Source organism: Podarcis gaigeae, assembly GCF_964106915.1.
Source record: "Podarcis gaigeae genome assembly, chromosome: 5".
Taxonomy (NCBI): domain Eukaryota; kingdom Metazoa; phylum Chordata; class Lepidosauria; order Squamata; family Lacertidae; genus Podarcis; species Podarcis gaigeae.
Window position 1 is genome coordinate 87,075,327 of NC_139681.1, and position 13,417 is coordinate 87,088,743.

Here is a 13,417-nt window from a genome sequence, read left to right on the forward strand (position 1 = left end):
TTGGGTTGTTGCTTTTTAATATGTAAAGAAGCGCTGTGATCTACTTCAAGGTATGATAGTCTCTTAAGTGGTTTGCAGAGATACAGCACAAAAGATAAAAGTAGGTTAAAACCATGCAATCAAACCTAAAACGCCTGCTGCAATATTTTTTTTTAAAAAGGCTTCAGTGGGCACTGGAATTTCAGTAGAGATGGAGCCTCAACAGGAAAGGAGTGCCACATAATTGGACCCACAATACTACACACACCCTCCTCTGATGACCTTAGTTATCAGGAAGGGATATAAAGGACTGTATCCTGGACCCAGCTCTCAGAGAGCTGGACCATAAAGAAGGCTGATCGCCAAAGAATTGATGCTTTTGAATTATGGTGCTGGAGGGGAATCTTGAGAGTCCCATGGACTGCAAGAAGATCAAACCTCTCCATTCTGAAGGAAATCAGCCCTGAGTGCTCACTGGAAGGACAGATCCTGAAGCTGAAGCTCCAATACTTTGGACACCTCATGAGAAGAGAAGACTCCCTGGAAAAGACCCTGATGTTGGGAAAGATGGAGGGCACAAAGAAAGGGGATGACAGAGGACGAGATGGTTGGACAGTGTTTCTGAAGCTACTAGCATGAGTTTGACCAAACTGCAGGAAGACAGGAGTGCCTGGCGTGCTCTGGTCCATGGGGTCATGAAGAGTCGGGCACAACTAAACGACTAAACAACAACAAATCCTGGACCCAAATTATTAAGGGCCTTGTAAAAGGGCCTTGAACCTGGCCTGGTAGTGTATAGGCAACCAGCTCAGACTTTTGAGCAATGGGGTTGTGTGCTGGTGATAATCTGTCCCCATCATTAGTCCATCCAAAATGTTTTGCCCCAGCTGAAGCCTCTGGCCAAGGCCAAGGCTAGCTCCACATAGCACACATTGCAATCATAGAATTGTAGAGTGGGAAAGGAACCCCAAGGTTCATCCCGTCCAACCCCCTGCAAGGCAGGAATCTCAACATGTGGCCCCTCCATCCAGTTTGAAACCGTACTGGACCCTGCTTAGCTTTGCCAATGTGCCAGTAGTTCTATTGCTGCACCACTAGGTCAATTACCCGGATATTTGTTGGATGTCAAACTCAGCCAAGAGCATAAGGTCAAACAGATTCCTCACTGGCCTTGCAGACAACTTCATTTTCCAGAAAGTGGGAGAAGCAACAAGAGGAACAGCCATTTTAGATCTGGTCCTAACCAATGTTGATGACCTGGTTAGTGGGGTAGAAGTGGAAGGATCATTAGGCGCGAGTGATCATGCTCTTCTGAAGTTTACTATACAGCGGAAAGGAGCAGCCAAGCATACTAGGACTCAATTTCTTGACTTTAAGAAAGCCGACTTCATAAAACTTAGGGAAGTGCTGGGTGAGATCCCATGGACAGTAATACTAAAAGGAAAGGGAGTTCATGATGGCTGGGAGTTTGTTAAGAGGGAGATAGTAAAAGCACAACTTCAGGCAATACCAATGAGACGGAAACATGGAAGGTGCCTAAAGAAGCCAGGGTGGCTATCTAAAGAACTTTTAACTGAGTTAAGATTAAAAGAGGATCTGTACAAAAAATGGAAAAGGGGGGAAACCACCAAAGAGGAATTCAAACAAATAGCCAACACGTGTAGACACAAAGTCAGAAAAGCTAAAGCACAGAATGAACTCAGGCTTGCTAGAGAGGTTAAAAGCAACAAAAAAGGCTTTTATGGGTATGTTCGTAGCAAAAGGAAGAACAAAGAAACAGTGGGGTCACTCAGAGGAGAAGATGGTGAAATGCAAACAGGGGACACAGAAAGGGCTGAACTCCTCAATGCCTTCTTTGCCTCAGTCTTCTCCGATAAAGAAAACAATGCCCGACCTGAAGAATTTGGAGCAAATGATTCAGCAGAGGAAACACAGCCCAGAATAACTAAGGAGATAGTACAAGAATACTTGGCTAGTCTAGATGTATTCAAGTCTCCAGGGCCAGATGAACTGCATCCAAGAGTATTAAAAGAACTGGCAGATGTGATCTCAGAACCACTGGCAGTCATCTTTGAGAATTCCTGGAGAACAGGCGAAGTCCCGGCAGACTGGAGGAGGGCAAATGTTGTCCCTATTTTCAAAAAGGGGGAAAGAGAGGACCCAAATAATTACCGCCCAGTCAGTCTGACATCAATACCAGGGAAGATTCTGGAGCAGATCATTAAGCAAACAGTCTGTGAGCACCTAGAAAGGAATGCTGTGATCACCAATAGTCAGCATGGATTTCTGAAAAATAAGTCATGGCAGACTAACCTGATCTCGTTTTTTGACAGAATTACAAGCCTGGTAGATGAAGGGAACGCAGTGGATGTAGCCTACCTTGATTTCAGCAAGGCATTTGACAAGGTGCCCCATGATATTCTTGTAAAGAAGCTGGTAAAATGTGGTCTTGACTATGCTACCACTCAGTGGATTTGTAACTGGCTGACTGACCGAACCCAAAGGGTGCTCATCAATGGTTCCTCTTCATCCTGGAGAAGAGTGACTAGTGGGGTGCCACAGGGTTCTGTCTTGGGCCCGGTCTTATTCAACATCTTTATCAACGACTTGGATGATGGACTCAAGGGCATCCTGATCAAATTTGCAGATGACACCAAACTGGGAGGGGTGGCTAACACCCCAGAGGACAGGATCACACTTCAAAACGACCTTGACAGATTAGAGAACTGGGCCAAAACAAACAAGATGAACTTTAACAGGGAGAAATGTAAAGTATTGCACTTGGGCAAAAAAAATGAGAGGCACAAATACAAGATGGGTGACACCTGGCTTGAGAGCAGTACATGTGAAAAGGATCTAGGAGTCTTGATTGACCACAAACTTGACATGAGCCAACAGTGTGACGCGGCAGCTAAAAAAGCCAATGCAATTCTGGGCTGCATCAATAGGAGTATAGCATCTAGATCAAGGGAAGTAATAGTGCCACTGTATTCTGCTCTGGTTAGACCTCACCTGGAGTACTGTGTCCAGTTCTGGGCACCACAGTTCAAGAAGGACACTGACAAACTGGAACGTGTCCAGAGGAGGGCAACCAAAATGGCCAAAGGCCTGGAAACGATGCCTTATGAGGAACGGCTAAGGGAGCTGGGCATGTTTAGCCTGGAGAAGAGGAGGTTAAGGGGTGATATGATAGCCATGCTCAAATATATAAAAGGATGTCACATAGAGGAGGGAGAAAGGTTGTTTTCTGCTGCTCCAGAGAAGCGGACACGGAGCAATGGATCCAAACTACAAGAAAGAAGATTCCACCTAAACATTAGGAAGAACGTCCTGACAGTAAGAGCTGTTTGACAGTGGAATTTGCTGCCAAGGAGTGTGGTGGAGTCTCCTTCTTTGGAGGTCTTTAAGCAGAGGCTTGACAACCATATGTCAGGAGTGCTCTGATGGTGTTTCCTGCTTGGCAGGGGGTTGGACTCGATGGCCCTTGTGGTCTCTTCCAACTCTATGATTCTATGATTCTATTCTATGTGTTGAGGTTATCAACGCATGGATCACCGTGGCCAGACTATCCTTGTCCTGGAACAGCTATAGCTCTTGTACCAGCCATATCTGGTGAAAGGCATTTCTTATAGGCAGAGAGCCTCCATTGGAGCATTGCCCACTATTGCCTTTCAGAGGTGACAAACTGCTGTCCACACAGACACACACACACACACACACACACACACACACACACACACACACACACAATGTTGGCAATGCTTACTCATGAGCTGAACAAGTTAAACTCCACATTTCAACTTTCTACCTTTACGACCCAGCATAGCTCTACTGGTGCCTCAAGAAAGATAGGGCTTGTTGCCTCAGAAAGTAATAATAATAATAATAATAATAATAATAATAATAATAATAATAATTTATTTATACCCTGCCCATCGGCTGGGTTTCCCCAGCCACTCTGGGCGGCTTCCAACAAAATATTAAAATACAATAGTCTGTTAAACATTAAAAGCTTCCCTAAACAGGGCTGCCTTCAGATGTCTTCTAAAAGTCTGGTAGTTGTTTTTCTCTTTGAGATCTGGTGGGAGGGCGTTCCACAGGGCGGGTGCCACTACCGAGAAGGCCCTCTGCCTAGTTCCCTGTAACTTGGCTTCTCGCAGCGAGGGAACCACCAGAAGGCCCTCAGCGCTGGACCTTAGTGTCCGGGCAGAACGATGGGGTGTGGAGACGATGGGAACGACGGGGGTGGAGATGCTCCTTCAGGTACATTGGGCTGAGGCCGTTTAGGGCTTTAAAGGTCCGCACCAACACTTTGAATTGTGCTTGGAAAAGTAAGTGTGTGGATCGCACTGGAATCACTCAGTGCAGGGGAAATGGCATCAATAATTAGATATACAGAAACGACTGATGTATGACTGCAATTCCTGATCTAGAAAGTGGAAAACTGCATACAAATGCATATCAAATGACTTGGAGTGGCTGTTCAGCTATGATGCCAAACCACTTTTTGCTGCCATGTGAACACGCCTTGAAGGACTGAGGACCCTCTTCTTTTTATTCCTAACCCCGCCCCCTGCTCCCCCTTTCTGGGTTAAGGCAAACTTATATCATTGGTCATATAATCATATAGTTGGAAGGGACCCTAACTCAACTTGCTGTAATGCAGGAATATGCAGTTGTCCAATACAGGGATCGAACCTGCAACCTTGGCGTTATCAGCACAACGCTCTAACCAACTGAGCTATTCAAACCATAGTTTGCTGTTTCATCTGAACCAGTAAATAGTGCTTAGCTTTTGCCCCTGCCTCCCAAAAAAACTCACCACAGTTGGAAATCCGGATGAAACTATGGTTTCCAAACTGGGTTTTCATGACAGTCACAAATGATAGCTTTGAGTTCTGGAAAAATGGGAAATGATGGTTTGCCTGGAAACGGGGAAGGCAGAAAGGAATCAGGAAGAGAGTTTGTGTGAGTCCAAAAATCCTTCAGGGCTTTGTGTTCTTGAAAATGTAGGCTATGCTCAAAGCCCTGTAAACAGGTTGCACTGAAAAGTCTGTGAATAGTCACAAATGTGTGGACTTGTCTAAGAAAATTAGGCAGAAAAGCATCGGTTAACAAGTTCACAGCAAGCTGGGGGTTTTTTTTGCCTGCCCTTAATTTTTGAAAACACAAAACAAACAGGCTAAAGGTAACCAGCATTGGCAGCATTCAAATCCTTTGCAAGCTAAAGTTTGAAAGGCAACTGGCAGAAAAAAGGGTGTTAACTATTTTCTTAGCTGTGTTTGGCATCCAAACCTCTCACGATTCAGCCAAGGCAAAAGTGAAACTAATGGAAGGATTATGGGAACCTGAAACCTAAGTCTGCTGGAATTGTTTTGCTGCACAGGGAAACAATTGGTGGAAAAACCAACAACACCCTCTTTGTTTGCTGTGTATAGCAATTTACTTTTAAAACTGAGAGTACTGTATGCTTGCAAAAGAGCTAAACTGAGAATAGCCAACAAGCATTTTATTAATTTGCTTGCCCTGTTCACATATAAAAGCAGAGAGAGGGTCTTTTTTATACTTGGTGTTGCACGCTGATATAAGAAAGAAAAAAACAACACGGCTCCTTTTCTCTTATATGGTACCCAAGAGCCCATATAGAGTCTTTTTGTAGGTTCTCTTGTCAGTAGGAGAAAATAACAGAGACCAACCAGTGAATACTGAGAAGCAAAGCAGCTAGTAAGCCTGATCTTTATTAACTGTTGCAAAAGGGTGCTCCCCCACACGCAGGAGAAGGAGGAGGACCCAGAACAAAGGTGTGCTCGCCCTGAAATAGACATTTTAAATTGCCCGCCCTGGAGTCCAAGACTACCCCCAGAAACATCATACATACATCACAGAAGGGGTGTAGCCCAAGACCCCACCCCCCAGATACATCATACCTACGTCACAGAAAGGGCAGTCTACAACAGAAATCTGAGTGCGTTGTTTTTACCCTGCCTGCCAGGTTACCTGTTAATGGTCACTTGACTGGATTACCTAGGAAGCCTGGCGATTTTTTTTGTAATGATAATACTTAATTCCTGAGCCAGGTCACAGGCTCACCCTAGTCACACCTTAAATGTGCCCTTTAGGCAGGATTTGTGAGGACAGAGACAATGGGGAGGTTTCTGCATTTCCTCTGACCTTGTAGAGAAATATTTGAAGTGACTGAAAGAGTCAAAATGGCTTTAGGACTTTTCCTGTGGGTTTTGGACATGTGGTGTATATATTTATATATGTGTTTGCTTGCTACATTTAATATATATATATATATATATATATATATATATATATATATATATATGACCTAAAATTTTTTTATAACACACGCCAATCTCTGAAGGGTGGAAAATTCCAGCGGTTCCAGGTGCTTACCCAGGGTTTGTGTTTCCTCGGAATGAGGACTGTGGTGTCTTTATGATAAACGGTTTATTTTCATGCATATACAACCTGAGCCTACAATGGAGGGGTTCACAGTATTAGCACCCGAAAACGATCTTGCTTCTCCCATAGCCTCAGCCTTGGATTCAAGCAGAAATCAGGCATGGCTCTTGTCTCTCAGCTGCCCAGCCTGCTTCTGTCCAGCTTCTAGCTCACATAACTCAGCTCCCAACTCTGGCCTTGTCTTTCTAACCACCCGACAGCTGAGGGAGCAGGGATAGCTCGTGCCAAACCTCTACAGGCGAGGAGTTCCACAGGACAGGATCAGCCCCATCTAGCATGGCCAGTGGTCAGGGGTGATGGGGTTGGAGTCCAACATTTGGAGAAGACCATGTTGATAAAGACTGGGGCAGTGTGGCTTGTGGATTAGGGAGACCACCATTACTGGTCCTCATACCCACCTAGTGAAAAAGCAGCAGGAGACCACCCTTTGTATCCTTACAATCTGGACCCAAGTTACAAAACAAACAGGCGGTGAAGTGCTGATGTTAACAGCAACTGATCACAAAGAATGCACAGCTTGAACGTCAACAGATGACCTAGTTCTATATGCACACATCCAACTGATGGGAAATGATGTGCTTCAGTGCAAGGCAAGTTTTGATCTGCCAGACTCAAAAGAAACAAAAGAGGGCTTAAAGAAAAGGTGCCTTCGAAGGAAAGGGAGTATTGCTTTCTCAGAGAAACTGGCACCGTGCGCCGTTCCTCAGAGGTGGAACCAGAAAGCACATAAACACTAACTTGATGGGTGGAGTTTCCCAAGCACTTCTGCAAGCAAACAACTTTGACCGGTCGGCCAAAAACTAAAGGCCTAGTTATAAACAAAGTGCATTTGCCAAGTTTCCTTATCTGACCTCGTAAAGAGAACACAACCTTACTGTTCCAAGTCCAAGGTGTCCCTGTGCTTTGGAACTTGAAAGCTGGACACCTCAAAAGGTCTGGGCTGAAGGTAGGAAATCGTTAGCAGTAAGAGCCACGTTCCCTCCTAGAGAACCTTTTGCAGGGCAGTGACAGACAGGACCGAAGGAAAAGTGGGCAGAGTAATGGAATTACATGTACAGATCTCTCCACCCAGGCTGGCATGAGACATTATCACAGGGACAAGCTAGGCAAGAGGAATCAGAGCAAGGCTGGTGAGGCTTGTGGGGTGGGCAGGGGATGCTGTCTAAGTCAGGTATGGGACCTAAATAGGCTTGCCAGTCCTCTCCAATTGGACCTCCTGGCCATTTTGGTCAAGCCACACATACCTACAGCTGGCATCCTGTATGTGGGGCAAGCCTTGGCTCAGTTGAAAAGGGTTTGCAGACGGTGTCAATCAGCTGATGAGTGGTACCTGCAGTGGTGCCTTGGGCAAAGTGTTTCACAAGTCCCCACAATCAGCTGATTGCCAGGACTTGCAAAGCCCCTTTTCCTAGCACTCTGCAAGACCCGACTATCAGCTGATTGTGGGGTCCCCTGACAGGGCCGTCTTAAGTATATCCCTCCAGCACCCCCACCCCCATTTCCCAAAGTTGTCAACCTTTTTATGGCGCTGCTGGCAGCTTTGTGGGGCTGGAGGAAATGGGCAGCGGCTGGAGGGCAGCTCCTCTGGTGGGGAAGAGGCAGAGGCTCTGGGCACAGCGCTGCTTCAGAGAGGCAGGCGAGGGCAGGGAGCTGATGCCAGGAGGCACCGCGTCCAGCCACCGCCTCTTCCCTGGCACTCTCCAGAACTTGGCGCCCTGGCACCTCGCGCCACTTGCCTCTATGGGCAAGACAGCCCTGTCCCCTGAAGCACTTTGTGCTAGGCTTAAGGGTACCCGACAATCAGCCAAGTGAAACATTTCGAAAAGTGCTTTGTGGGGCTGTACATTTTCCCACATGCTATGGTTTCAAACATCATTGTGATGCCAGGGGATTGACAGCTGCGTGGCCCCACCTACCTGTCAAATTTGGCCTGCGCAGGATGGGGGAGAAAATGACCCCAATTCCTAGTCTAGGGCCAGATAGAGAGGCTGGAAGCCTGCCTCTGGGTCTGAGGCTGTGCATCTCTGATCTAAGCAATTCTGCCAGGGTTAAGAAAGTTTAGTCCAAACATGAAGCTATATTTGCAGTGAAGCTTGTTTTTAAACGCTCTGCTTCCTTGATTACAGTTTCTGGAGCCTTCGTGCCTGGGAATTGTTTACAGCCCTTTGTAAACATGGGGCATTTTGAAAGAAATTGCTTGCATCACATAAAACATTTCTGCAACCAGATCCAGACATGTAAACACCCTTTTTATAGTCGGTTATCGTTATCCAGGCTTCAGCTGACCCCTGTATCTGGAGAAACTAGCCAGTAATCATGTTTTGGGGTCAATGTCCTCAAAAGGACAACCCACCTGTTCATTTCTGCAACTTGGGCTGCAGCAGGTGAGAAAGAGAGAAGAAGACCTCTGCAACTTTTAATAATGGTGCAGAAATGGAAATGTCAGCAGTCTCTGCTCCTCCACACACCAGTTAAAAGTGCAATAGCCCCGACCTCTTTTGCCTTTGCACACCTTATGTTAAAGGCACAAAAGCACAGCAGGCTATCTGCTGGTAATTTGGCAGTGATATGTTTACCTTGCTTTTCTTTTCTTTTTTTACAAGCTGTAGACACCATGCACTTTGACCAAGGAGAAAAGACATGTCGGCTGTTGTCAGTGGCGTAGTGTGGGGGGTGCAGGGGGGGCCGGCCGCACCGGCCGCAACATCTGGGGGGGGGCGCTCGCACTCGCAGCTCTCTGCCCCTACCTGGCTCACTCACTCTCTCTCACCGCAGTGCTGGCTGTGGGAATCCGATCTGAGCCGCTGGGTTGCCGCCCACTGTGGAGGGGGTGGGTGCCAGGCGTGCGGTGTGGAGAGAGAGCGAGGGACTATCTGGGGGAGGGACAGTGCAGCAGCCGCCCAGCGCAGTGCTGAGTGCGGGAGAGAACAACACCAGACCAGACCAGGCAGCAGCAAGAAGAAGCTGGCAGCTTCACGGGTTAGGGGGCGCAAATTACTTGCCTTGCCCCAGGTGCTGACAACCCACGCTACGCTGCTGGCTGTTGTGCATTTTTTTTATAAAATGTAATTTTGTGCACTACTTTTCTTCCAGAAAAAGGTGCCGGTACTGTGTACCCTTGAGTGCCACCAGGAAAAACAACAACCACTGATTTGGTGGGTGCTTCAAGGAAATAGCATGTCTGCAGGGAAAACCTACTATAGAAGAGTTGTTAAGCCTGTTATAATCTTTGACTAATATAATATGTCTTAAATGGCAATTCTACACACACAGCTATCTGGAAAACAGTCCCATTGAACTTAGAGGGACCTTTCCCCCTTAGTAAATGTTATGGCTATGTATCATATTTCTTACCTGTCTTTCACCATAAGTAATGCAAACATGCAAACCATTTACAAGCAGAATAGGGTAGGTCCTAAAATATGGTCTTCAGGTGGAGGCTGGTCTGTTGATGGGGCATTGTCCCACCAGCCAGAAAGTACCTCCAACCACTTGCCTGCTTTCTTACTTACAACCTCTCTAGCACAGTGTTTCCCAACCTTTTTCTGACTGTGGCCCCCTTCCGACCTTGTTTCCTTCCTGTGCTCCCCCGGAGCATAGCCTAGGGGGGTCAGGAGGGGCAGCTACACCCCAATAAGTAAAAATCAATACAAATCAATACAAATCTGAGGTTCTGTTCTCCCCTAACAAAAGCCTGCCCCCTATCAAAAATCCTGGCTACACCCATGCCCCCCCCCCCGTGTAGAAAGGTAGCTATTTAAATGTTTTGTTTGCAAATAGAACATGTTTTATTTATATATTTTTTAATAATTTGTACCAAATACAATTGCATAAAATGACAGGAACATGCTGAAATATTGTTGAAGCAGAAAAACATAGAATCATGGACCTGGAAGGGACCCCAAGGGTCATCTAGTCCAACCCCCTCCAATGCAGGAAACTCAGCTTAAACATCCATGACAGATGGCCACCCAACCTCTGCTTAGAAACCTCCAAGGAAGGAGAGTCCACAACCTCCGGAGGGAGATCCATCTTCCATGCATTATAAAAAGTAAACAACACTTATTTGACCCCAGTTATTTGACACAAAGGGGTAAAACCTACAGTCCAAAAGGAGCAGAGGGAGCTCAGTATATAGGGAAGAATTTTCACATGGGTGAAGGGGAGTGGGGAGTATATGGGAACCTATAATATCATTTATAATATAATTTGTTAATTGCGTTGTATTTACATATATAAAAGGAGCAATTAGATATATTTTAATTTAGGTAATCTATATGATAGGCTTATGTTAGAAAATGAATATGGATTTTGAATTTGATGTTTGTAATTTTTTTTGGTTTTGAAATGTTTTTTGTTTTTTTTAAAAGGAGTGTTAGGCCCTGGTGGGCGACCCCCTTACCCGCTTGGTATTGGCCAAGTGGATAGCCGGCAAATCAGGATTTTTTTATTTTTAAAAATTGCTTCCCCCCCCTTCACTTCTCACTTCCCTCTGTGGCCCCTGAACCTTGAGCTGTGGCCCCCATTTTTTCACCTGTGGCCCCCTGTGAATATCCTTCGGTTGGGAAACACTGCTCTAGCAGGTGACACTGCCTGTCACCTTCTTTCTTAATTTGGTGTTGCCTTGGTGGAACGAATGAGGACAAAACTCGAATTAGTTCTCTCTGGTGCCACCCACTGGCAGGCTCCCTGCTTTCTGCCCTACCAGTGCCACCAGCCACCACTGGGTGGGAGAGCTCTCTGTTGGCAGTACTCTGCCTCTGGATTCCCTGAACTTGAACAGAGGGTTGAAGCAAATCTATGGTTTGCTCCAGGCAGCAGCAAGACGAGTGGGATAGACAGGAACTGGGTTCTGAACTGTGCAGCAATTCTTTTTTTCTACTCCAAGTCACGGTCCTATTGGAGAACATCGTTTGAGAAACACTTCAGGCAGCAAAACATCTCGGCTTGACTTTCGAGCAAAGGCATCATTGTTTACTTATCAAAACCTGTTGTCAGCGTATGCAGGGTTTGCTCAGCAGTTTTGTTCAAACAGCAGAATTTAGGTCAGCTGAGAACTTTGGCAGCTGAAGTTCTGCTTGTTGCACAGCTGTCGAAGGCCACAGGGCTTCCACCAAGGAAAATTTAAAAAGCTGGCAAAAGTTATGGACCACACCTTCCAGCTGCTCCCATTTCTCAGGTATTTTGAACATTTATTCTTTCGATTTGACACCTTAGAATTGGGGGAGGGGGTTGTTACACGTAATGGCCTGTTTTCTGGTAACCCTCTCCTCCATGAATTTGCCTAAACCTTTTATTTAAAAAGCCATGCAAGTTGGGGGCCATCATTGCCTTCTGGGTGGCGGGGGCAGGTCAGTTCCCTAGTTTGACTATGCGCTATGTGAAGTGGAGCCCTGAGAATTGTAGCTCTGTGTGGGAAATAGGAGTCTTCAAAGAACTCTCAGCACCTTTAATCAAATACAGTTCCCAGGATTCTTGCAGGGAAGCCATGAAGACTGCCTAAAGTGGTATGATACCGCTTTAAATGCATAGTGCAGATCTGACAAATGTTTCCCACGAAGCTTGTTATTCAAGACTCAGGCAGTCGTGGTGGGACATTGTTTACAGACATTTGTAAACACAAAGTTTCGAAAGGCCTTGCTTGCATTGTACAAACCATTTCTGCAAGCAGGTCAAGATGCATAAACATCCTCTTCATAGTTCGGTTGTCTTTGTCCATGGAGTTTTCTTAGCAGGGATACTGGAGTGGCTTGCCAGTTCCTGCTCCAGGTGGATTACGTTTGGTCAAAACTATCCACTATGACCTGTCCATCTTGGGTGGCCCTGCACGGCATAGCTCATAGCTTCTCTGAGTTATTCAAGCCCCTTCGCCACGGCAAGGCAGTGATCCATGAGGAGAGCTGGACCATAAAGAAGGCTGATAGCCGAAGAATTGATGCTTTTGAATTATGGTGCTGGAGGAGACTCTTGAGAGCCCCATGGACTGCAAGAAGATCAAACCTTTCCATTCTGAAGGAAATTAGCCCTGAGTGCTCACTGGAAGGACAGATCGTAAAACTGAGGCTCCAATACTTTGGCCACCTCATGAGAAGAGAAGACTCCCTGGAAAAGACTCTGATGTTGGGAAAGATGGAGGGCACAAGGAGAAGGGGACGGCAGAGGACGAGATGGTTGGACAGTGTTCTCGAAGCTACCAGCATGAGTTTGACCAAACTGCGGGAGGCAGTGGAAGACAGGAGTGCCTGGCGTGCTCTGGTCCATGGGGTCACGAAGAGTCGGACATGACTAAATGACTAAACAACAACAAATAGTTAGGTTACCAAGTTTTCGGCTGGCCTCCACAGCCATGCTTTTGATCTGGAGCAATTGGCTAAGGCAGTGGTTCCCAATTAGGGGTCGGGTGACCTCTGGGGGTCCGCGACACGCGCCCAGGGGGTCTGCAGCATCATCCCCTGCTAGGGGACTCACTTATATTGTTAATTGCACAAGGAATTAAATTTCTCTCCCCCCCCAACTAAATCTTTGTCATTTTTGTGTGGTAATATCACAAATTTTATGGTCTTTTATTTAGTATACCTAAAATCCTTGGCTTATTAGGTCCTACCCCACATCTTTTTCCAAAAATTGCTTTGCACAGGTAACTACCATAGTGTTACCAATATTTTTGAAAGTAGGGGCTCCGTGGCTTGGCTTTTGAAAAATAGGGGGTCCTGAGTAATTTGCTAACCACTGGGCTAAGGGATAAAGCTCAGCTCCATGTGGGGCTGCCATACGTCCAGGATTTGGCCATGCAAATTGCGTCCAGGGGGGAATTCCCCGTGTCTGGGAAAACCTGGACGTGTGGCAACCCATTTTGGAGGGGCAAATTTCTCTTCAAAAAAGCTCCAAAACTTTTTTTGGGGGGGTGATTTGGCAAAAAAAGGGAAAAACTCAACAACTTTGCCCCCCCCTCACTAAAGAGAGCTCA